Source organism: Coffea arabica, chromosome 11e, assembly GCF_036785885.1.
Source record: "Coffea arabica cultivar ET-39 chromosome 11e, Coffea Arabica ET-39 HiFi, whole genome shotgun sequence".
In the NCBI taxonomy this organism is placed as follows: domain Eukaryota; kingdom Viridiplantae; phylum Streptophyta; class Magnoliopsida; order Gentianales; family Rubiaceae; genus Coffea; species Coffea arabica.
Genome location: NC_092331.1, coordinates 33195394 through 33214193, shown reverse-complemented (window position 1 = coordinate 33214193; position 18800 = coordinate 33195394). Strand labels below are relative to the sequence as shown.

At 42.5% G+C, this 18800-nt stretch overlaps 35 non-coding genes across 35 annotated transcripts; all 35 read right to left on the bottom strand.

Moving 5' to 3' along the window:
* Positions 1-166: 166 nt before the first annotated feature.
* On the bottom strand, positions 167-285 carry LOC140022326 (5S ribosomal RNA). The gene has a single exon (XR_011826308.1). It is a non-coding gene; the product is annotated as a 5S ribosomal RNA (ribosomal RNA).
* A 416-nt stretch (positions 286-701) lies between these two features.
* LOC140023406 (5S ribosomal RNA) lies at positions 702-820 on the bottom strand. Its single transcript, XR_011827375.1, has one exon. It is a non-coding gene; the product is annotated as a 5S ribosomal RNA (ribosomal RNA).
* Positions 821-1235: 415 nt separating this feature from the next.
* Positions 1236-1354, bottom strand: LOC140023344 (5S ribosomal RNA). The gene has a single exon (XR_011827313.1). It is a non-coding gene; the product is annotated as a 5S ribosomal RNA (ribosomal RNA).
* A 417-nt stretch (positions 1355-1771) lies between these two features.
* LOC140024097 (5S ribosomal RNA) lies at positions 1772-1890 on the bottom strand. Its single transcript, XR_011828069.1, has one exon. It is a non-coding gene; the product is annotated as a 5S ribosomal RNA (ribosomal RNA).
* Positions 1891-2307: 417 nt separating this feature from the next.
* Positions 2308-2426, bottom strand: LOC140022325 (5S ribosomal RNA). The gene has a single exon (XR_011826307.1). It is a non-coding gene; the product is annotated as a 5S ribosomal RNA (ribosomal RNA).
* Positions 2427-2838: 412 nt separating this feature from the next.
* On the bottom strand, positions 2839-2957 carry LOC140032412 (5S ribosomal RNA). The gene has a single exon (XR_011836338.1). It is a non-coding gene; the product is annotated as a 5S ribosomal RNA (ribosomal RNA).
* Positions 2958-3374: 417 nt separating this feature from the next.
* On the bottom strand, positions 3375-3493 carry LOC140024988 (5S ribosomal RNA). The gene has a single exon (XR_011828965.1). It is a non-coding gene; the product is annotated as a 5S ribosomal RNA (ribosomal RNA).
* A 417-nt stretch (positions 3494-3910) lies between these two features.
* Positions 3911-4029, bottom strand: LOC140022029 (5S ribosomal RNA). The gene has a single exon (XR_011826010.1). It is a non-coding gene; the product is annotated as a 5S ribosomal RNA (ribosomal RNA).
* A 417-nt stretch (positions 4030-4446) lies between these two features.
* On the bottom strand, positions 4447-4565 carry LOC140031824 (5S ribosomal RNA). The gene has a single exon (XR_011835749.1). It is a non-coding gene; the product is annotated as a 5S ribosomal RNA (ribosomal RNA).
* A 417-nt stretch (positions 4566-4982) lies between these two features.
* On the bottom strand, positions 4983-5101 carry LOC140023405 (5S ribosomal RNA). The gene has a single exon (XR_011827374.1). It is a non-coding gene; the product is annotated as a 5S ribosomal RNA (ribosomal RNA).
* Positions 5102-5518: 417 nt separating this feature from the next.
* Positions 5519-5637, bottom strand: LOC140022324 (5S ribosomal RNA). The gene has a single exon (XR_011826306.1). It is a non-coding gene; the product is annotated as a 5S ribosomal RNA (ribosomal RNA).
* A 416-nt stretch (positions 5638-6053) lies between these two features.
* LOC140022323 (5S ribosomal RNA) lies at positions 6054-6172 on the bottom strand. The gene has a single exon (XR_011826305.1). It is a non-coding gene; the product is annotated as a 5S ribosomal RNA (ribosomal RNA).
* A 416-nt stretch (positions 6173-6588) lies between these two features.
* Positions 6589-6707, bottom strand: LOC140032456 (5S ribosomal RNA). The gene has a single exon (XR_011836382.1). It is a non-coding gene; the product is annotated as a 5S ribosomal RNA (ribosomal RNA).
* Positions 6708-7124: 417 nt separating this feature from the next.
* LOC140022321 (5S ribosomal RNA) lies at positions 7125-7243 on the bottom strand. Its single transcript, XR_011826303.1, has one exon. It is a non-coding gene; the product is annotated as a 5S ribosomal RNA (ribosomal RNA).
* A 416-nt stretch (positions 7244-7659) lies between these two features.
* On the bottom strand, positions 7660-7778 carry LOC140032455 (5S ribosomal RNA). Its single transcript, XR_011836381.1, has one exon. It is a non-coding gene; the product is annotated as a 5S ribosomal RNA (ribosomal RNA).
* Positions 7779-8195: 417 nt separating this feature from the next.
* Positions 8196-8314, bottom strand: LOC140024758 (5S ribosomal RNA). Its single transcript, XR_011828734.1, has one exon. It is a non-coding gene; the product is annotated as a 5S ribosomal RNA (ribosomal RNA).
* A 417-nt stretch (positions 8315-8731) lies between these two features.
* LOC140022320 (5S ribosomal RNA) lies at positions 8732-8850 on the bottom strand. Its single transcript, XR_011826302.1, has one exon. It is a non-coding gene; the product is annotated as a 5S ribosomal RNA (ribosomal RNA).
* A 416-nt stretch (positions 8851-9266) lies between these two features.
* On the bottom strand, positions 9267-9385 carry LOC140022319 (5S ribosomal RNA). The gene has a single exon (XR_011826301.1). It is a non-coding gene; the product is annotated as a 5S ribosomal RNA (ribosomal RNA).
* Positions 9386-9801: 416 nt separating this feature from the next.
* On the bottom strand, positions 9802-9920 carry LOC140032454 (5S ribosomal RNA). The gene has a single exon (XR_011836380.1). It is a non-coding gene; the product is annotated as a 5S ribosomal RNA (ribosomal RNA).
* A 417-nt stretch (positions 9921-10337) lies between these two features.
* LOC140024757 (5S ribosomal RNA) lies at positions 10338-10456 on the bottom strand. The gene has a single exon (XR_011828733.1). It is a non-coding gene; the product is annotated as a 5S ribosomal RNA (ribosomal RNA).
* Positions 10457-10868: 412 nt separating this feature from the next.
* LOC140032353 (5S ribosomal RNA) lies at positions 10869-10987 on the bottom strand. Its single transcript, XR_011836279.1, has one exon. It is a non-coding gene; the product is annotated as a 5S ribosomal RNA (ribosomal RNA).
* A 416-nt stretch (positions 10988-11403) lies between these two features.
* Positions 11404-11522, bottom strand: LOC140024096 (5S ribosomal RNA). The gene has a single exon (XR_011828068.1). It is a non-coding gene; the product is annotated as a 5S ribosomal RNA (ribosomal RNA).
* Positions 11523-11932: 410 nt separating this feature from the next.
* On the bottom strand, positions 11933-12051 carry LOC140022318 (5S ribosomal RNA). The gene has a single exon (XR_011826300.1). It is a non-coding gene; the product is annotated as a 5S ribosomal RNA (ribosomal RNA).
* Positions 12052-12467: 416 nt separating this feature from the next.
* LOC140022317 (5S ribosomal RNA) lies at positions 12468-12586 on the bottom strand. Its single transcript, XR_011826299.1, has one exon. It is a non-coding gene; the product is annotated as a 5S ribosomal RNA (ribosomal RNA).
* Positions 12587-13003: 417 nt separating this feature from the next.
* LOC140024987 (5S ribosomal RNA) lies at positions 13004-13122 on the bottom strand. The gene has a single exon (XR_011828964.1). It is a non-coding gene; the product is annotated as a 5S ribosomal RNA (ribosomal RNA).
* Positions 13123-13539: 417 nt separating this feature from the next.
* Positions 13540-13658, bottom strand: LOC140022028 (5S ribosomal RNA). The gene has a single exon (XR_011826009.1). It is a non-coding gene; the product is annotated as a 5S ribosomal RNA (ribosomal RNA).
* Positions 13659-14075: 417 nt separating this feature from the next.
* On the bottom strand, positions 14076-14194 carry LOC140031823 (5S ribosomal RNA). Its single transcript, XR_011835748.1, has one exon. It is a non-coding gene; the product is annotated as a 5S ribosomal RNA (ribosomal RNA).
* Positions 14195-14611: 417 nt separating this feature from the next.
* Positions 14612-14730, bottom strand: LOC140022316 (5S ribosomal RNA). The gene has a single exon (XR_011826298.1). It is a non-coding gene; the product is annotated as a 5S ribosomal RNA (ribosomal RNA).
* Positions 14731-15146: 416 nt separating this feature from the next.
* On the bottom strand, positions 15147-15265 carry LOC140022315 (5S ribosomal RNA). The gene has a single exon (XR_011826297.1). It is a non-coding gene; the product is annotated as a 5S ribosomal RNA (ribosomal RNA).
* A 417-nt stretch (positions 15266-15682) lies between these two features.
* Positions 15683-15801, bottom strand: LOC140024786 (5S ribosomal RNA). The gene has a single exon (XR_011828762.1). It is a non-coding gene; the product is annotated as a 5S ribosomal RNA (ribosomal RNA).
* Positions 15802-16217: 416 nt separating this feature from the next.
* Positions 16218-16336, bottom strand: LOC140022314 (5S ribosomal RNA). Its single transcript, XR_011826296.1, has one exon. It is a non-coding gene; the product is annotated as a 5S ribosomal RNA (ribosomal RNA).
* A 416-nt stretch (positions 16337-16752) lies between these two features.
* LOC140032453 (5S ribosomal RNA) lies at positions 16753-16871 on the bottom strand. The gene has a single exon (XR_011836379.1). It is a non-coding gene; the product is annotated as a 5S ribosomal RNA (ribosomal RNA).
* Positions 16872-17288: 417 nt separating this feature from the next.
* Positions 17289-17407, bottom strand: LOC140022313 (5S ribosomal RNA). Its single transcript, XR_011826295.1, has one exon. It is a non-coding gene; the product is annotated as a 5S ribosomal RNA (ribosomal RNA).
* A 416-nt stretch (positions 17408-17823) lies between these two features.
* LOC140023404 (5S ribosomal RNA) lies at positions 17824-17942 on the bottom strand. Its single transcript, XR_011827373.1, has one exon. It is a non-coding gene; the product is annotated as a 5S ribosomal RNA (ribosomal RNA).
* A 415-nt stretch (positions 17943-18357) lies between these two features.
* On the bottom strand, positions 18358-18476 carry LOC140023343 (5S ribosomal RNA). Its single transcript, XR_011827312.1, has one exon. It is a non-coding gene; the product is annotated as a 5S ribosomal RNA (ribosomal RNA).
* Between the last annotated feature and the right edge of the window lie 324 nt (positions 18477-18800).

Here is an 18800-nt window from a genome sequence, read left to right as displayed (position 1 = left end):
GATCCGGGGTTTGATCGAGCCGTACCGTTCCTGATTTGTCTCGCGCCTTCAGATCCGCCTTCACGCTTCGAGACGAAGCAAAATATAAAGCAATCGTTCCGAAGGACCTAAATTACTACAGGATAAAGAACGAATAGGAAATTTGGATTTCGAAACAAAAAAGAGAGGGGTGCAACACGAGGACTTCCCAGGGGGTCACCAATCCAAGTACTACTCTCGCCCAAACACGCTTAATTTCGAAGTTCTGATGGGATCCGGTGCATTAGTGCTGGTATGATCGCACCCGCCATATTCCTTTCGCTTTATTCTTTTAAACTACCCCGTCCTGCGAAGCAGTATGGCTTTTCTAGACCGAAATTCATTTTAAGCGTCAATTCAAGCATTTTCCTATTATCCTTTTATTTATTTGCTTTCGTAATTTTTTTTGTTATTGATTTGCCCCTTGTTTTTTTCCATCATCCCGTAACTCTACATTATCATGAAATCAATCCTTCACGCTTGCGCTGATACATTTGCGCCGATAAATTTGAGCGACGATCCGGGCTTTGATCGAGCCGTACCGTTCCTGATTTGTCTCGCGCCTTCAGATCCGCCTTCATGCTTCGAGAAGAAGCAAAATATAAAGAAATCGTTCCGAAGGACCTAAATTACTACAGGATAAAGAACGAATAGAAAATTTGAATTTCGAAACAAAAAAGAGAGGGGTGCAACAAGAGGAATTCCCAGGGGGTCACCCATCCTAATACTGCTCACGCCCAAGCACGCTTAACTTCGGAGTTCTGATGGGATACGGTGCATTAGTGCTGGTATGATCGCACCCACAACGTTCCTTTCGCTTTATTCTTTTAAACTACCCCGTCCTACGAAGCAGTGTGGCTTTTCTAGACCGAAATTCATTTTAAGCGTCAATTCAAGCATTTTCCTATTATCCTTTTATTTATTTGCTTTCATAATTTTTTTTGTTATTGATTTGCCCCCTGTTTTTTTCCATCATCCCGCAACTCTACATTATCATGAAATCAATCCTTCACGCTTGCGCTGATACATTTGCGCCGACAAATTTGAGCGACGATCCGGGCTTTGATCGAGCCGTACCGTTCCTGATTTGTCTCGCGCCTTCAGATCCTCCTTCACGCTTCGACAAGAAGCAAAATATTAAGCAATCGTTCCGACGGAGCTAAATTACTACAGGATAAAGAACGAATAGAAAATTTGAATTTCGAAACAAAAAAGAGAGGGTGCAACAAGAGGAATTCCCAGGGGGTCACCCATCCTAACACTACTCTCGCCCAAGCATGCTTAACTTCGGAGTTCTGATGGGATCCGGTGCATTAGTGCTGGTATGATCGCACCCGCCATGTTCCTTTCGCTTTATTCTTTTAAACTACCCCGTCCTGCGAAGCAGTGTGGCTTTTCTAGACCGAAATTCATTTTAAGCGTCAATTCAAGCATTTTCCTATTATCCTTTTATTTATTTGCTTTCATATATTTTTTTTGTTATTGATTTGCCCCCTGTTTTTTTCCATCATCCCGCAACTCTAAATTATCATGAAATCAATCCTTCACGCTTGCGCTGATACATTTGCGCCGATAAATTTGAGCGACGATCCGGGCTTTGATCGAGCCGTACCGTTTCTGATTTGTCTCGCGCCTTCAGATCCGCCTTCATGCTTCGAGAAGAAGCAAAATATAAAGAAATCGTTCCGAAGGACCTAAATTACTACAGGATAAAGAACGAATAGAAAATTTGAATTTCGAAACAAAAAAGAGAGGGGTGCAACAAGAGGAATTCCCAGGGGGTCACCCATCCTAATACTGCTCACGCCCAAGCACGCTTAACTTCGGAGTTCTGATGGGATACGGTGCATTAGTGCTGGTATGATCGCACCAACAACGTTCCTTTCGCTTTATTCTTTTAAACTACCCCGTCCTGCGAAACAGTGTGGCTTTTCTAGACCGAAATTCATTTTAAGCGTCAATTCAAGCATTTTCCTATTATCCTTTTATTTATTTGCTTTCATATTTTTTTTTTGTTATTGATTTGCCCCCTGTTTTTTTCCATCATCCCGCAACTCTAAATTATCATGAAATCAATCCTTCACGCTTGCGGTGATACATTTGCGCCGACAAATTTGAGCGACGATCCGGGCTTTGATCGAGCCGTACCGTTCCTGATTTGTCTCGCGCCTTCAGATCCTCCTTCACGCTTCGACAAGAAGCAAAATATTAAGCAATCGTTCCGACGGAGCCAAATTACTACAGGATAAAGAACGAATAGGAAATTTGGATTTCGAAACAAAAAAGAGAGGGGTGCAACACGAGGACTTCCCAGGGGGTCACCAATCCAAGTACTACTCTCGCCCAAACACGCTTAATTTCGAAGTTCTGATGGGATCCGGTGCATTAGTGCTGGTATGATCGCACCCGCCATATTCCTTTCGCTTTATTCTTTTAAACTACCCCGTCCTGCGAAGCAGTGTGGCTTTTCTAGACCGAAATTCATTTTAAGCGTCAATTCAAGCATTTTCCTATTATCCTTTTATTTATTTGCTTTCATAATTTTTTTTATATTGATTTGCCCCCTGTTTTTTTCCATCATCCCGCAACTCTAAATTATCATGAAATCAATCCTTCACGCTTGCGCTGATACATTTGCGCCGACAAATTTGAGCGACGATTCGGGCTTTGATCGAGCCGTACCGTTCCTGATTTGTCTCGCTTCAGATCCGCCTTCATGCTTCGAGAAGAAGCAAAATATAAAGCAATCGTTCCGAAGGACCTAAATTACTACAGGATAAAGAACGAATAGAAAATTTGAATTTCGAAACAAAAAAGAGAGGGGTGCAACAAGAGGACTTCCCAGGGGGTCACCCATCCTAGTACTACTCTCACCCAAGCATGCTTAAGTTCGGAGTTCTGATGGGATCCGGTGCATTAGTGCTGGTATGATCGCACCCGCCATGTTCCTTTCGCTTTATTCTTTTAAACTACCCCTTCCTGCGAAGCAGTGTGGCTTTTCTAGACCGAAATTCATTTTAAGCGTCAATTCAAGCGTTTTCCTATTATCCTTTTATTTATTTGCTTTCCAATTTTTTTTTTGTTATTGATTTGCCCCCTGTTTTTTTCCATCATCCCGCAACTCTAAATTATCATGAAATCAATCCTTCACGCTTGCGCTGATACATTTGCGCCGACAAATTTGAGCGACGATCCGGGCTTTGATCGAGCCGTACCGTTCTTGATTTGTCTCGCGCCTTCAGATCCTCCTTCACGCTTCGACAAGAAGCAAAATATTAAGCAATCGTTCCGACGGAGCTAAATTACTACAGGATAAAGAACGAATAGGAAATTTAGATTTCGAAACAAAAAAGAGAGGGGTGCAACACGAGGACTTCCCAGGGGGTCACCAATCCAAGTACTACTCTCGCCCAAACACGCTTAATTTCGATGTTCTGATGGGATCCGGTGCATTAGTGCTGGTACGATCGCACCCGCCATATTCCTTTCGCTTTATTCTTTTAAACTACCCCGTCCTGCGAAGCAGTGTGGCTTTTCTAGACCGAAATTCATTTTAAGCGTCAATTCAAGCATTTTCCTATTATCCTTTTATTTATTTGCTTTCATATTTTTTTTTTGTTATTGATTTGCCCCCTGTTTTTTTCCATCATCCCGCAACTCTAAATTATCATGAAATCAATCCTTCACGCTTGCGCTGATACATTTGCGCCGACAAATTTGAGCGACGATCCGGGCTTTGATCGAGCCGTGCCGTTCCTGATTTGTCTCGCGCCTTCAGATCCGCCTTCATGCTTCGAGAAAAAGCAAAATATGAAGCAATCGTTCCGAAGGACCTAAATTACTACAGGATAAAGAACGAATAGAAAATTTGAATTTCGAAACAAAAAAGAGAGGGGTGCAACAAGAGGAATTCCCAGGGGGTCACCCTTCCTAGTACTACTCTCGCCCAAGCATGCTTAACTTCGGAGTTCTGATGGGATCCGGTGCATTAGTGCTGGTATGATCACACTCGCCATGTTCCTTTCGCTTTATTCTTTTAAACTACCCCGTCCTGCGAAGCAGTGTGGCTTTTCTAGACCGAAATTCATTTTAAGCGTCAATTCAAGCATTTTCCTATTATCCTTTTATTTATTTGCTTTCATATTTTTTTTTTGTTATTGATTTGCCCCCTGTTTTTTTCCATCATCCCGCAACTCTAAATTATCATGAAATCAATCCTTCACGCTTGCGCTGATACATTTGTGCCGACAAATTTGAGCGACGATCCGGGCTTTGATCGAGCCGTACCGTTCCTGATTTGTCTCGCGCCTTCAGATCCTCCTTCACGCTTCGACAAGAAGCAAAATATTAAGCAATCGTTCCGACGGAGCTAAATTACTACAGGATAAAGAACGAATAGGAAATTTGGATTTCGAAACAAAAAAAAGAGGGGTGCAACAAGTGGAATTCCCAGGGGGTCACCCATCCTAGTACTACTCTCGCCCAAGCATGCTTAACTTCGGAGTTCTGATGGGATCCGGTGCATTAGTGCTGGTATGATCGCACCCGCCATGTTCCTTTCGCTTTATTCTTTTAAACCATCCCGTCCTGCGAAGCAGTGTGGCTTTTCTAGACCGAAATTCATTTTAAGCGTCAATTCAAGCATTTTCCTATTATCCTTTTATTTTTTTGCTTTCATATTTTTTTTTTGTTATTGATTTGCCCCCTGTTTTTTTCCATCATCCCGCAACTCTAAATTATCATGAAATCAATCCTTCACGCTTGCGCTGATACATTTGCGCCGATAAATTTGAGCGACGATCCGGGCTTTGATCGAGCCGTACCGTTCCTGATTTGTCTCGCGCCTTCAGATCCGCCTTCATGCTTCGAGAAGAAGCAAAATATAAAGAAATCGTTCCGAAGGACCTAAATTACTACAGGATAAAGAACGAATAGAAAATTTGAATTTCGAAACAAAAAAGAGAGGGGTGCAACAAGAGGAATTCCCAGGGGGTCACCCATCCTAATACTGCTCACGCCCAAGCACGCTTAACTTCGGAGTTCTGATGGGATACGGTGCATTAGTGCTGGTATGATCGCACCCACAACGTTCCTTTCGCTTTATTCTTTTAAACTACCCCGTCCTGCGAAGCAGTGTGGCTTTTCTAGACCGAAATTCATTTTAAGCGTCAATTCAAGCATTTTCCTATTATCCTTTTATTTATTTGCTTTCATATTTTTTTTTTGTTATTGATTTGCCCCCTGTTTTTTTCCATCATCCCGCAACTCTAAATTATCATGAAATCAATCCTTCACGCTTGCGGTGATACATTTGCGCCGACAAATTTGAGCGACGATCCGGGCTTTGATCGAGCCGTACCGTTCCTGATTTGTCTCGCGCCTTCAGATCCTCCTTCACGCTTCGACAACAAGCAAAATATTAAGCAATCGTTCCGACGGAGCTAAATTACTACAGGATAAAGAACGAATAGGAAATTTGGATTTCGAAACAAAAAAGAGAGGGGTGCAACACGAGGACTTCCCAGGGGGTCACCAATCCAAGTACTACTCTCGCCCAAACACGCTTAATTTCGAAGTTCTGATGGGATCCGGTGCATTAGTGCTGGTATGATCGCACCCGCCATATTCCTTTCGCTTTATTCTTTTAAACTACCCAGTCCTGCGAAGCAGTGTGGCTTTTCTAGACCGAAATTCATTTTAAGCGTCAATTCAAGCATTTTCCTATTATCCTTTTATTTATTTGCTTTCATAATTTTTTTTGTTATTGATTTGCCCCCTGTTTTTTTCCATCATCCCGCAACTCTACATTATCATGAAATCAATCCTTCACGCTTGCGCTGATACATTTGCGCCGACAAATTTGATCGACGATCCGGGCTTTGATCGAGCCGTACCGTTCCTGATTTGTCTCGCGCCTTCAGATCCTCCTTCAGCCTTCGACAAGAAGCAAAATATTAAGCAATCGTTCCGACGGAGCTAAATTACTACAGGATAAAGAACGAATAGGAAATTTGGATTTCGAAACAAAAAAGAGAGGGGTGCAACACGAGGACTTCCCAGGGGGTCACCAATCCAAGTACTACTCTCGCCCAAACACGCTTAATTTCGAAGTTCTGATGGGATCCGGTGCATTAGTGCTGGTATGATCGCACCCGCCATATTCCTTTCGCTTTATTCTTTTAAACTACCCCGTCCTGCGAAGCAGTGTGGCTTTTCTAGACCGAAATTAATTTTAAGCGTCAATTCAAGCATTTTCCTATTATCCTTTTATTTATTTGCTTTCATAATTTTTTTTGTTATTGATTTGCCCCCTGTTTTTTTCCATCATCCCGCAACTCTACATTATCATGAAATCAATCCTTCACGCTTGCACTGATACATTTGCGCCGACAAATTTGAGCGACGATCCGGGCTTTGATCGAGCCGTACCGTTCCTGATTTGTCTCGCGCCTTCAGATCCTCCTTCACGCTTCGACAAGAAGCAAAATATTAAGCAATCGTTCCGACGGAGCTAAATTACTACAGGATAAAGAACGAATAGAAAATTTGAATTTCGAAACAAAAAAGAGAGGGGTGCAACAAGAGGAATTCCCAGGGGGTCACCCATCCTAGCACTACTCTCGCCCAAGCATGCTTAACTTCGGAGTTCTGATGGGATCCGGTGCATTAGTGCTGGTATGATCGCACCCGCCATGTTCCTTTCGCTTTATTCTTTTAAACTACCCCGTCCTGCGAAGCAGTGTGGCTTTTCTAGACCGAAATTCATTTTAAGCGTCAATTCAAGCGTTTTCCTATTATCCTTTTATTTATTTGCTTTCATATTTTTTTTTTGTTATTGATTTGCCCCCTGTTTTTTTCCATCATCCCGCAACTCTAAATTATCATCAAATCAATCTTTCACGCTTGCGCTGATACATTTGCGCCGATAAATTTGAGCGACGATCCGGGGTTTGATCGAGCCGTACCGTTCCTGATTTGTCTCGCGCCTTCAGATCCTCCTTCACGCTTCGACAAGAAGCAAAATATTAAGCAATCGTTCCGACGGAGCTAAATTACTACAGGATAAAGAACGAATAGGAAATTTGGATTTCGAAACAAAAAAGAGAGGGGTGCAACACGAGGACTTCCCAGGGGGTCACCAATCCAAGTACTACTCTCGCCCAAACACGCTTAATTTCGAAGTTCTGATGGGATCCGGTGCATTAGTGCTGGTATGATCGCACCCACCATATTCCTTTCGCTTTATTCTTTTAAACTACCCCGTCCTGCGAAGCAGTGTGGCTTTTCTAGACCGAAATTCATTTTAAGCGTCAATTCAAGCATTTTCCTATTATCCTTTTATTTATTTGCTTTCATAATTTTTTTTGTTATTGATTTGCCCCCTGTTTTTTTCCATCATCCCGCAACTCTACATTATCATGAAATCAATCCTTCACGCTTGCACTGACACATTTGCGCCGACAAATTTGAGCGACGATCCGGGCTTTGATCGAGCCGTACCGTTCCTGATTTGTCTCGCGCCTTCAGATCCTCCTTCACGCTTCGACAAGAAGCAAAATATTAAGCAATCGTTCCGACGGAGCTAAATTACTACAGGATAAAGAACGAATAGAAAATTTGAATTTCGAAACAAAAAAGAGAGGGGTGCAACAAGAGGAATTCCCAGGGGGTCACCCATCCTAGCACTACTCTCGCCCAAGCATGCTTAACTTCGGAGTTCTGATGGGATCCGGTGCATTAGTGCTGGTATGATCGCACCCGCCATGTTCCTTTCGCTTTATTCTTTTAAACTACCCCGTCCTGCGAAGCAGTGTGGCTTTTCTAGACCGAAATTCATTTTAAGCGTCAATTCAAGCGTTTTCCTATTATCCTTTTATTTATTTGCTTTCATATTTTTTTTTTGTTATTGATTTGCCCCCTGTTTTTTTCCATCATCCCGCAACTCTAAATTATCATCAAATCAATCTTTCACGCTTGCGCTGATACATTTGCGCCGATAAATTTGAGCGACGATCCGGGGTTTGATCGAGCCGTACCGTTCCTGATTTGTCTCGCGCCTTCAGATCCTCCTTCACGCTTCGACAAGAAGCAAAATATTAAGCAATCGTTCCGACGGAGCTAAATTACTACAGGATAAAGAACGAATAGGAAATTTGGATTTCGAAACAAAAAAGAGAGGGGTGCAACACGAGGACTTCCCAGGGGGTCACCAATCCAAGTACTACTCTCGCCGAAACACGCTTAATTTCGAAGTTCTGATGGGATCCGGTGCATTAGTGCTGGTATGATCGCACCCGCCATATTCCTTTCGCTTTATTCTTTTAAACTACCCCGTCCTGCGAAGCAGTGTGGCTTTTCTAGACCGAAATTCATTTTAAGCGTCAATTCAAGCATTTTCCTATTATCCTTTTATTTATTTGCTTTCATATTTTTTTTTTGTTATTGATTTGCCCCCTGTTTTTTTCCATCATCCCGCAACTCTAAATTATCATGAAATCAATCCTTCACGCTTGCGGTGATACATTTGCGCCGACAAATTTGAGCGACGATCCGGGCTTTGATCGAGCCGTACCGTTCCTGATTTGTCTCGCGCCTTCAGATCCTCCTTCACGCTTCGACAAGAAGCAAAATATTAAGCAATCGTTCCGACGGAGCTAAATTACTACAGGATAAAGAACGAATAGGAAATTTGGATTTCGAAACAAAAAAGAGAGGGGTGCAACACGAGGACTTCCCAGGGGGTCACCAATCCAAGTACTACTCTCGCCCAAACACGCTTAATTTCGAAGTTCTGATGGGATCCGGTGCATTAGTGCTGGTATGATCGCACCCGCCATATTCCTTTCGCTTTATTCTTTTAAACTACCCAGTCCTGCGAAGCAGTGTGGCTTTTCTAGACCGAAATTCATTTTAAGCGTCAATTCAAGCATTTTCCTATTATCCTTTTATTTATTTGCTTTCATAATTTTTTTTGTTATTGATTTGCCCCCTGTTTTTTTCCATCATCCCGCAACTCTACATTATCATGAAATCAATCCTTCACGCTTGCGCTGATACATTTGCGCCGACAAATTTGATCGACGATCCGGGCTTTGATCGAGCCGTACCGTTCCTGATTTGTCTCGCGCCTTCAGATCCTCCTTCAGCCTTCGACAAGAAGCAAAATATTAAGCAATCGTTCCGACGGAGCTAAATTACTACAGGATAAAGAACGAATAGGAAATTTGGATTTCGAAACAAAAAAGAGAGGGGTGCAACACGAGGACTTCCCAGGGGGTCACCAATCCAAGTACTACTCTCGCCCAAACACGCTTAATTTCGAAGTTCTGATGGGATCCGGTGCATTAGTGCTGGTATGATCGCACCCGCCATATTCCTTTCGCTTTATTCTTTTAAACTACCCCGTCCTGCGAAGCAGTGTGGCTTTTCTAGACCGAAATTAATTTTAAGCGTCAATTCAAGCATTTTCCTATTATCCTTTTATTTATTTGCTTTCATAATTTTTTTTGTTATTGATTTGCCCCCTGTTTTTTTCCATCATCCCGCAACTCTACATTATCATGAAATCAATCCTTCACGCTTGCACTGATACATTTGCGCCGACAAATTTGAGCGACGATCCGGGCTTTGATCGAGCCGTACCGTTCCTGATTTGTCTCGCGCCTTCAGATCCTCCTTCACGCTTCGACAAGAAGCAAAATATTAAGCAATCGTTCCGACGGAGCTAAATTACTACAGGATAAAGAACGAATAGAAAATTTGAATTTCGAAACAAAAAAGAGAGGGGTGCAACAAGAGGAATTCCCAGGGGGTCACCCATCCTAGCACTACTCTCGCCCAAGCATGCTTAACTTCGGAGTTCTGATGGGATCCGGTGCATTAGTGCTGGTATGATCGCACCCGCCATGTTCCTTTCGCTTTATTCTTTTAAACTACCCCGTCCTGCGAAGCAGTGTGGCTTTTCTAGACCGAAATTCATTTTAAGCGTCAATTCAAGCGTTTTCCTATTATCCTTTTATTTATTTGCTTTCATATTTTTTTTTTGTTATTGATTTGCCCCCTGTTTTTTTCCATCATCCCGCAACTCTAAATTATCATCAAATCAATCTTTCACGCTTGCGCTGATACATTTGCGCCGATAAATTTGAGCGACGATCCGGGGTTTGATCGAGCCGTACCGTTCCTGATTTGTCTCGCGCCTTCAGATCCTCCTTCACGCTTCGACAAGAAGCAAAATATTAAGCAATCGTTCCGACGGAGCTAAATTACTACAGGATAAAGAACGAATAGGAAATTTGGATTTCGAAACAAAAAAGAGAGGGGTGCAACACGAGGACTTCCCAGGGGGTCACCAATCCAAGTACTACTCTCGCCGAAACACGCTTAATTTCGAAGTTCTGATGGGATCCGGTGCATTAGTGCTGGTATGATCGCACCCGCCATATTCCTTTCGCTCTATTCTTTTAAACTACCCCGTCCTGCGAAGCAGTGTGGCTTTTCTAGACCGAAATTCATTTTAAGCGTCAATTCAAGCATTTTCCTATTATTCTTTTATTTATTTGCTTTCATAATTTTTTTTATATTGATTTGCCCCCTGTTTTTTTCCATCATCCCGCAACTCTAAATTATCATGAAATCAATCCTTCACGCTTGCGCTGATACATTTGCGCCGACAAATTTGAGCGACGATTCGGGCTTTGATCGAGCCGTACCGTTCCTGATTTGTCTCGCTTCAGATCCGCCTTCATGCTTCGAGAAGAAGCAAAATATAAAGCAATCGTTCCGAAGGACCTAAATTACTACAGGATAAAGAACGAATAGAAAATTTGAATTTCGAAACAAAAAAGAGAGGGGTGCAACAAGAGGACTTCCCAAGGGGTCACCCATCCTAGTACTACTCTCGCCCAAGCACGCTTAATTTCGAAGTTCTGATGGGATTCGGTGCATTAGTGCTGGTATGATCGCACCCGCCATATTCCTTTCGCTTTATTCTTTTAAACTACCCCGTCCTGCGAAGCAGTGTGGCTTTTCTAGACCGAAATTCATTTTAAGCGTCAATTCAAGCATTTTCCTATTATCCTTTTATTTATTTGCTTTCATATTTTTTTTTGTTATTGATTTGCCCCCTGTTTTTTTCCATCATCCCGCAACTCTAAATTATCATGAAATCAATCCTTCACGCTTGCGCTGATACATTTGCGCCGATAAATTTGAGCGACGATCCGGGCTTTGATCGAGCCGTACCGTTCCTGATTTGTCTCGCGCCTTCAGATCCGCCTTCATGCTTCGAGAAGAAGCAAAATATAAAGAAATCGTTCCGAAGGACCTAAATTACTACAGGATAAAGAACGAATAGAAAATTTGAAATTCGAAACAAAAAAGAGAGGGGTGCAACAAGAGGAATTCCCAGGGGGTCACCCATCCTAATACTGCTCACGCCCAAGCACGCTTAACTTCGGAGTTCTGATGGGATACGGTGCATTAGTGCTGGTATGATCGCACCAACAACGTTCCTTTCGCTTTATTCTTTTAAACTACCCCGTCCTGCGAAGCAGTGTGGATTTTCTAGACCGAAATTTATTTTAAGCGTCAATTCAAGCATTTTCCTATTATCCTTTTATTTATTTGCTTTCATATTTTTTTTTTGTTATTGATTTGCCCCCTGTTTTTTTCCATCATCCCGCAACTCTAAATTATCATGAAATCAATCCTTCACGATTGCGGTGATACATTTGCGCCGACAAATTTGAGCGACGATCCGGGCTTTGATCGAGCCGTACCGTTCCTGATTTGTCTCGCGCCTTCAGATCCTCCTTCACGCTTCGACAAGAAGCAAAATATTAAGCAATCGTTCCGACGGAGCCAAATTAATAAAGAACGAATAGGAAATTTGGATTTCGAAACAAAAAAGAGAGGGGTGCAACACGAGGACTTCCCAGGGGGTCACCAATCCAAGTACTACTCTCGCCCAAACACGCTTAATTTCGAAGTTCTGATGGGATCCGGTGCATTAGTGCTGGTATGATCGCACCCGCCATATTCCTTTCGCTTTATTCTTTTAAACTACCCCGTCCTGCGAAGCAGTGTGGCTTTTCTAGACCGAAATTCATTTTAAGCGTCAATTCAAGCATTTTTCTCTTACCCTTTTGTTTATTTGCTTTCATATTTTTTTTTGTTATTGATTTGCCCCCTGTTTTTTTCCATCATCCCGCAACTCTAAATTATCATGAAATCAATCCTTCACGCTTGCGCTGATACATTTGCGCCGACAAATTTGAGCGACGATCCGGGCTTTGATCGAACCGTACCGTTCCTGATTTGTCTCGCGCCTTCAGATCCTCCTTCACACTTCGACAAGAAGCAAAATATTAAGCAATCGTTCCGACGGAGCTAAATTACTACAGGATAAAGAACGAATAGGAAATTTGGATTTCGAAACAAAAAAGAGAGGGGTGCAACACGAGGACTTCCCAGGGGGTCACCAATCCAAGTACTACTCTCGCCCAAACACGCTTAATTTCGAAGTTCTGATGGGATCCGGTGCATTAGTGCTGGTATGATCGCACCCGCCATATTTCTTTCGCTTTATTCTTTTAAACTACCCCGTCCTGCGAAGCAGTGTGGCTTTTCTAGACCGAAATTCATTTTAAGCGTCAATTCAAGCGTTTTCCTATTATCCTTTTATTTATTTGCTTTCCTATTTTTTTTTTGTTATTGATTTGCCCCCTGTTTTTTTCCATCATCCCGCAACTCTAAATTATCATGAAATCAATCCTTCACGCTTGCGCTGATACATTTGCGCCGACAAATTTGAGCGACGATCCGGGCTTTGATCGAGCCGTACCGTTCCTGATTTGTCTCGCGCCTTCAGATCCTCCTTCACGCTTCGACAAGAAGCAAAATATTAAGCAATCGTTCCGACGGAGCTAAATTACTACAGGATAAAGAACGAATAGGAAATTTAGATTTCGAAACAAAAAAGAGAGGGGTGCAACACGAGGACTTCCCAGGGGGTCACCAATCCAAGTACTACTCTCGCCCAAACACGCTTAATTTCGATGTTCTGATGGGATCCGGTGCATTAGTGCTGGTACGATCGCACCCGCCATATTCCTTTCGCTTTATTCTTTTAAACTACCCCGTCCTGCGAAGCAGTGTGGCTTTTCTAGACCGAAATTCATTTTAAGCGTCAATTCAAGCATTTTCCTATTATCCTTTTATTTATTTGCTTTCATATTTTTTTTTTGTTATTGATTTGCCCCCTGTTTTTTTCCATCATCCCGCAACTCTAAATTATCATGAAATCAATCCTTCACGCTTGCGCTGATACATTTGCGCCGACAAATTTGAGCGACGATCCGGGCTTTGATCGAGCCGTACCGTTCCTGATTTGTCTCGCGCCTTCAGATCCGCCTTCATGCTTCGAGAAAAAGCAAAATATGAAGCAATCGTTCCGAAGGACCTAAATTACTACAGGATAAAGAACGAATAGAAAATTTGAATTTCGAAACAAAAAAGAGAGGGGTGCAACAAGAGGAATTCCCAGGGGGTCACCCTTCCTAGTACTACTCTCGCCCAAGCATGCTTAACTTCGGAGTTCTGATGGGATCCGGTGCATTAGTGCTGGTATGATCACACTCGCCATGTTCCTTTCGCTTTATTCTTTTAAACTACCCCGTCCTGCGAAGCAGTGTGGCTTTTCTAGACCGAAATTCATTTTAAGCGTCAATTCAAGCATTTTCCTATTATCCTTTTATTTATTTGCTTTCATATTTTTTTTTTGTTATTGATTTGCCCCCTGTTTTTTTCCATCATCCCGCAACTCTAAATTATCATGAAATCAATCCTTCACGCTTGCGCTGATACATTTGTGCCGACAAATTTGAGCGACGATCCGGGCTTTGATCGAGCCGTACCGTTCCTGATTTGTCTCGCGCCTTCAGATCCTCCTTCACGCTTCGACAAGAAGCAAAATATTAAGCAATCGTTCCGACGGAGCTAAATTACTACAGGATAAAGAACGAATAGGAAATTTGGATTTCGAAACAAAAAAAAGAGGGGTGCAACAAGTGGAATTCCCAGGGGGTCACCCATCCTAGTACTACTCTCGCCCAAGCATGCTTAACTTCGGAGTTCTGATGGGATCCGGTGCATTAGTGCTGGTATGATCGCACCCGCCATGTTCCTTTCGCTTTATTCTTTTAAACCATCCCGTCCTGCGAAGCAGTGTGGCTTTTCTAGACCGAAATTCATTTTAAGCGTCAATTCAAGCATTTTTCTCTTACCTTTTTGTTTATTTGCTTTCATATTTTTTTTTTGTTATTGATTTGCCCCCTGTTTTTTTCCATCATCCCGCAACTCTAAATTATCATGAAATCAATCCTTCACGCTTGCGCTGATACATTTGCGCCGACAAATTTGAGCGACGATCCGGGCATTGATCGAACCGTACCGTTCCTGATTTGTCTCGCGCCTTCAGATCCTCCTTCACACTTCGACAAGAAGCAAAATATTAAGCAATCGTTCCGACGGAACTAAATTACTACTGGATAAAGACCGAATAGGAAATTTGGATTTCGAAACAAAAAAGAGAGGGGTGCAACACGAGGACTTCCCAGGGGGTCACCAATCCAAGTACTACTCTCGCCCAAACACGCTTAATTTCGAAGTTCTGATGGGATCCGGTGCATTAGTGCTGGTATGATCGCACCCGCCATATTCCTTTCGCTTTATTCTTTTAAACTACCCCGTCCTGCGAAGCAGTGTGGCTTTTCTAGACCGAAATTCATTTTAAGCGTCAATTCAAGCATTTTCCTATTATCCTTTTATTTATTTGCTTTCATATTTTTTTTTGTTATTGATTTGCCCCCTGTTTTTTTCCATCATCCCGCAACTCTAAATTATCATGAAATCAATCCTTCACGCTTGCGCTGATACATTTGCGCCGACAAATTTGAGCGACGATCCGGGCTTTGATCGAGCCGTACCATTCCTGATTTGTCTCGCGCCTTCAGATCCTCCTTCACGCTTCGACAAGAAGCAAAATATTAAGCAATCGTTCCGACGGAGCTAAATTACTACAGGATAAAGAACGAATAGGAAATTTGGATTTCGAAACAAAAAAGAGAGGGGTGCAACACGAGGACTTCCCAGGGGGTCACCAATCCAAGTACTACTCTCGCCCAAACACGCTTAATTTCGAAGTTCTGATGGGATCCGGTGCATTAGTGCTGGTATGATCGCACCCGCCATATTCCTTTCGCTTTATTCTTTTAAACTACCCCGTCCTGCGAAGCAGTGTGGCTTTTCTAGACCGAAATTCATTTTAAGCGTCAATTCAAGCATTTTCCTATTATCCTTTTATTTATTTGCTTTCATATTTTTTTTTTGTTATTGATTTGCCCCCTGTTTTTTTCCATCATCCCGCAACTCTAAATTATCATGAAATCAATCCTTCACGCTTGCGGTGATACATTTGCGCCGACAAATTTGAGCGACGATCCGGGCTTTGATCGAGCCGTACCGTTCCTGATTTGTCTCGCGCCTTCAGATCCTCCTTCACGCTTCGACAAGAAGCAAAATATTAAGCAATCGTTCCGACGGAGCTAAATTACTACAGGATAAAGAACGAATAGGAAATTTGGATTTCGAAACAAAAAAGAGAGGGGTGCAACACGAGGACTTCCCAGGGGGTCACCAATCCAAGTACTACTGTCGCCCAAACACGCTTAATTTCGAAGTTCTGATGGGATCCGGTGCATTAGTGCTGGTATGATCGCACCCGCCATATTCCTTTCGCTTTATTCTTTTAAACTACCCAGTCCTGCGAAGCAGTGTGGCTTTTCTAGACCGAAATTCATTTTAAGCGTCAATTCAAGCATTTTCCTATTATCCTTTTATTTATTTGCTTTCATAATTTTTTTTGTTATTGATTTGCCCCCTGTTTTTTTCCATCATCCCGCAACTCTACATTATCATGAAATCAATCCTTCACGCTTGCGCTGATACATTTGCGCCGACAAATTTGATCGACGATCCGGGCTTTGATCGAGCCGTACCGTTCCTGATTTGTCTCGCGCCTTCAGATCCTCCTTCAGCCTTCGACAAGAAGCAAAATATTAAGCAATCGTTCCGACGGAGCTAAATTACTACAGGATAAAGAACGAATAGGAAATTTGGATTTCGAAACAAAAAAGAGAGGGGTGCAACACGAGGACTTCCCAGGGGGTCACCAATCCAAGTACTACTCTCGCCCAAACACGCTTAATTTCGAAGTTCTGATGGGATCCGGTGCATTAGTGCTGGTATGATCGCACCCGCCATATTCCTTTCGCTTTATTCTTTTAAACTACCCCGTCCTGCGAAGCAGTGTGGCTTTTCTAGACCGAAATTAATTTTAAGCGTCAATTCAAGCATTTTCCTATTATCCTTTTATTTATTTGCTTTCATAATTTTTTTTGTTATTGATTTGCCCCCTGTTTTTTTCCATCATCCCGCAACTCTACATTATCATGAAATCAATCCTTCACGCTTGCACTGATACATTTGCGCCGACAAATTTGAGCGACGATCCGGGCTTTGATCGTGCCGTACCGTTCCTGATTTGTCTCGCGCCTTCAGATCCTCCTTCACGCTTCGACAAGAAGCAAAATATTAAGCAATCGTTCCGACGGAGCTAAATTACTACAGGATAAAGAACGAATAGAAAATTTGAATTTCGAAACAAAAAAGAGAGGGGTGCAACAAGAGGAATTCCCAGGGGGTCACCCATCCTAGCACTACTCTCGCCCAAGCATGCTTAACTTCGGAGTTCTGATGGGATCCGGTGCATTAGTGCTGGTATGATCGCACCCGCCATGTTCCTTTCGCTTTATTCTTTTAAACTACCCCGTCCTGCGAAGCAGTGTGGCTTTTCTAGACCGAAATTCATTTTAAGCGTCAATTCAAGCGTTTTCCTATTATCCTTTTATTTATTTGCTTTCATATTTTTTTTTTGTTATTGATTTGCCCCCTGTTTTTTTCCATCATCCCGCAACTCTAAATTATCATCAAATCAATCCTTCACGCTTGCGCTGATACATTTGCGCCGATAAATTTGAGCGACGATCCGGGGTTTGATCGAGCCGTACCGTTCCTGATTTGTCTCGCGCCTTCAGATCCGCCTTCACGCTTCGAGACGAAGCAAAATATAAAGCAATCGTTCCGAAGGACCTAAATTACTACAGGATAAAGAACGAATAGGAAATTTGGATTTCGAAACAAAAAAGAGAGGGGTGCAACACGAGGACTTCCCAGGGGGTCACCAATCCAAGTACTACTCTCGCCCAAACACGCTTAATTTCGAAGTTCTGATGGGATCCGGTGCATTAGTGCTGGTATGATCGCACCCGCCATATTCCTTTCGCTTTATTCTTTTAAACTACCCCGTCCTGCGAAGCAGTGTGGCTTTTCTAGACCGAAATTCATTTTAAGCGTCAATTCAAGCATTTTCCTATTATCCTTTTATTTATTTGCTTTCGTAATTTTTTTTGTTATTGATTTGCCCCTTGTTTTTTTCCATCATCCCGCAACTCTACATTATCATGAAATCAATCCTTCACGCTTGCGCTGATACATTTGCGCCGATAAATTTGAGCGACGATCCGGGCTTTGATCGAGCCGTACCGTTCCTGATTTGTCTCGCGCCTTCAGATCCGCTTTCATGCTTCGAGAAGAAGCAAAATATAAAGAAATCGTTCCGAAGGACCTAAATTACTACAGGATAAAGAACGAATAGAAAATTTGAATTTCGAAACAAAAAAGAGAGGGGTGCAACAAGAGGAATTCCCAGGGGGTCACCCATCCTAATACTGCTCACGCCCAAGCACGCTTAACTTCGGAGTTCTGATGGGATACGGTGCATTAGTGCTGGTATGATCGCACCCACAACGTTCCTTTCGCTTTATTCTTTTAAACTACCCCGTCCTACGAAGCAGTGTGGCTTTTCTAGACCGAAATTCATTTTAAGCGTCAATTCAAGCATTTTCCTATTATCCTTTTATTTATTTGCTTTCATAATTTTTTTTGTTATTGATTTGCCCCCTGTTTTTTTCCATCATCCCGCAACTCTACATTATCATGAAATCAATCCTTCACGCTTGCGCTGATACATTTGCGCCGACAAATTTGAGCGACGATCCGGGCTTTGATCGAGCCGTACCGTTCCTGATTTGTCTCGCGCCTTCAGATCCTCCTTCACGCTTCGACAAGAAGCAAAATATTAAGCAATCGTTCCGACGGAGCTAAATTACTACAGGATAAAGAACGAATAGAAAATTTGAATTTCGAAACAAAAAAGAGAGGGTGCAACAAGAGGAATTCCCAGGGGGTCACCCATCCTAACACTACTCTCGCCCAAGCATGCTTAACTTCGGAGTTCTGATGGGATCCGGTGCATTAGTGCTGGTATGATCGCACCCGCCATGTTCCTTTCGCTTTATTCTTTTAAACTACCCCGTCCTGCGAAGCAGTGTGGCTTTTCTAGACCGAAATTCATTTTAAGCGTCAATTCAAGCATTTTCCTATTATCCTTTTATTTATTTGCTTTCATATTTTTTTTTTGTTATTGATTTGCCCCCTGTTTTTTTCCATCATCCCGCAACTCTAAATTATCATGAAATCAATCCTTCACGCTTGCGCTGATACATTTGCGCCGATAAATTTGAGCGACGATCCGGGCTTTGATCGAGCCGTACCGTTCCTGATTTGTCTCGCGCCTTCAGATCCGCCTTCATGCTTCGAGA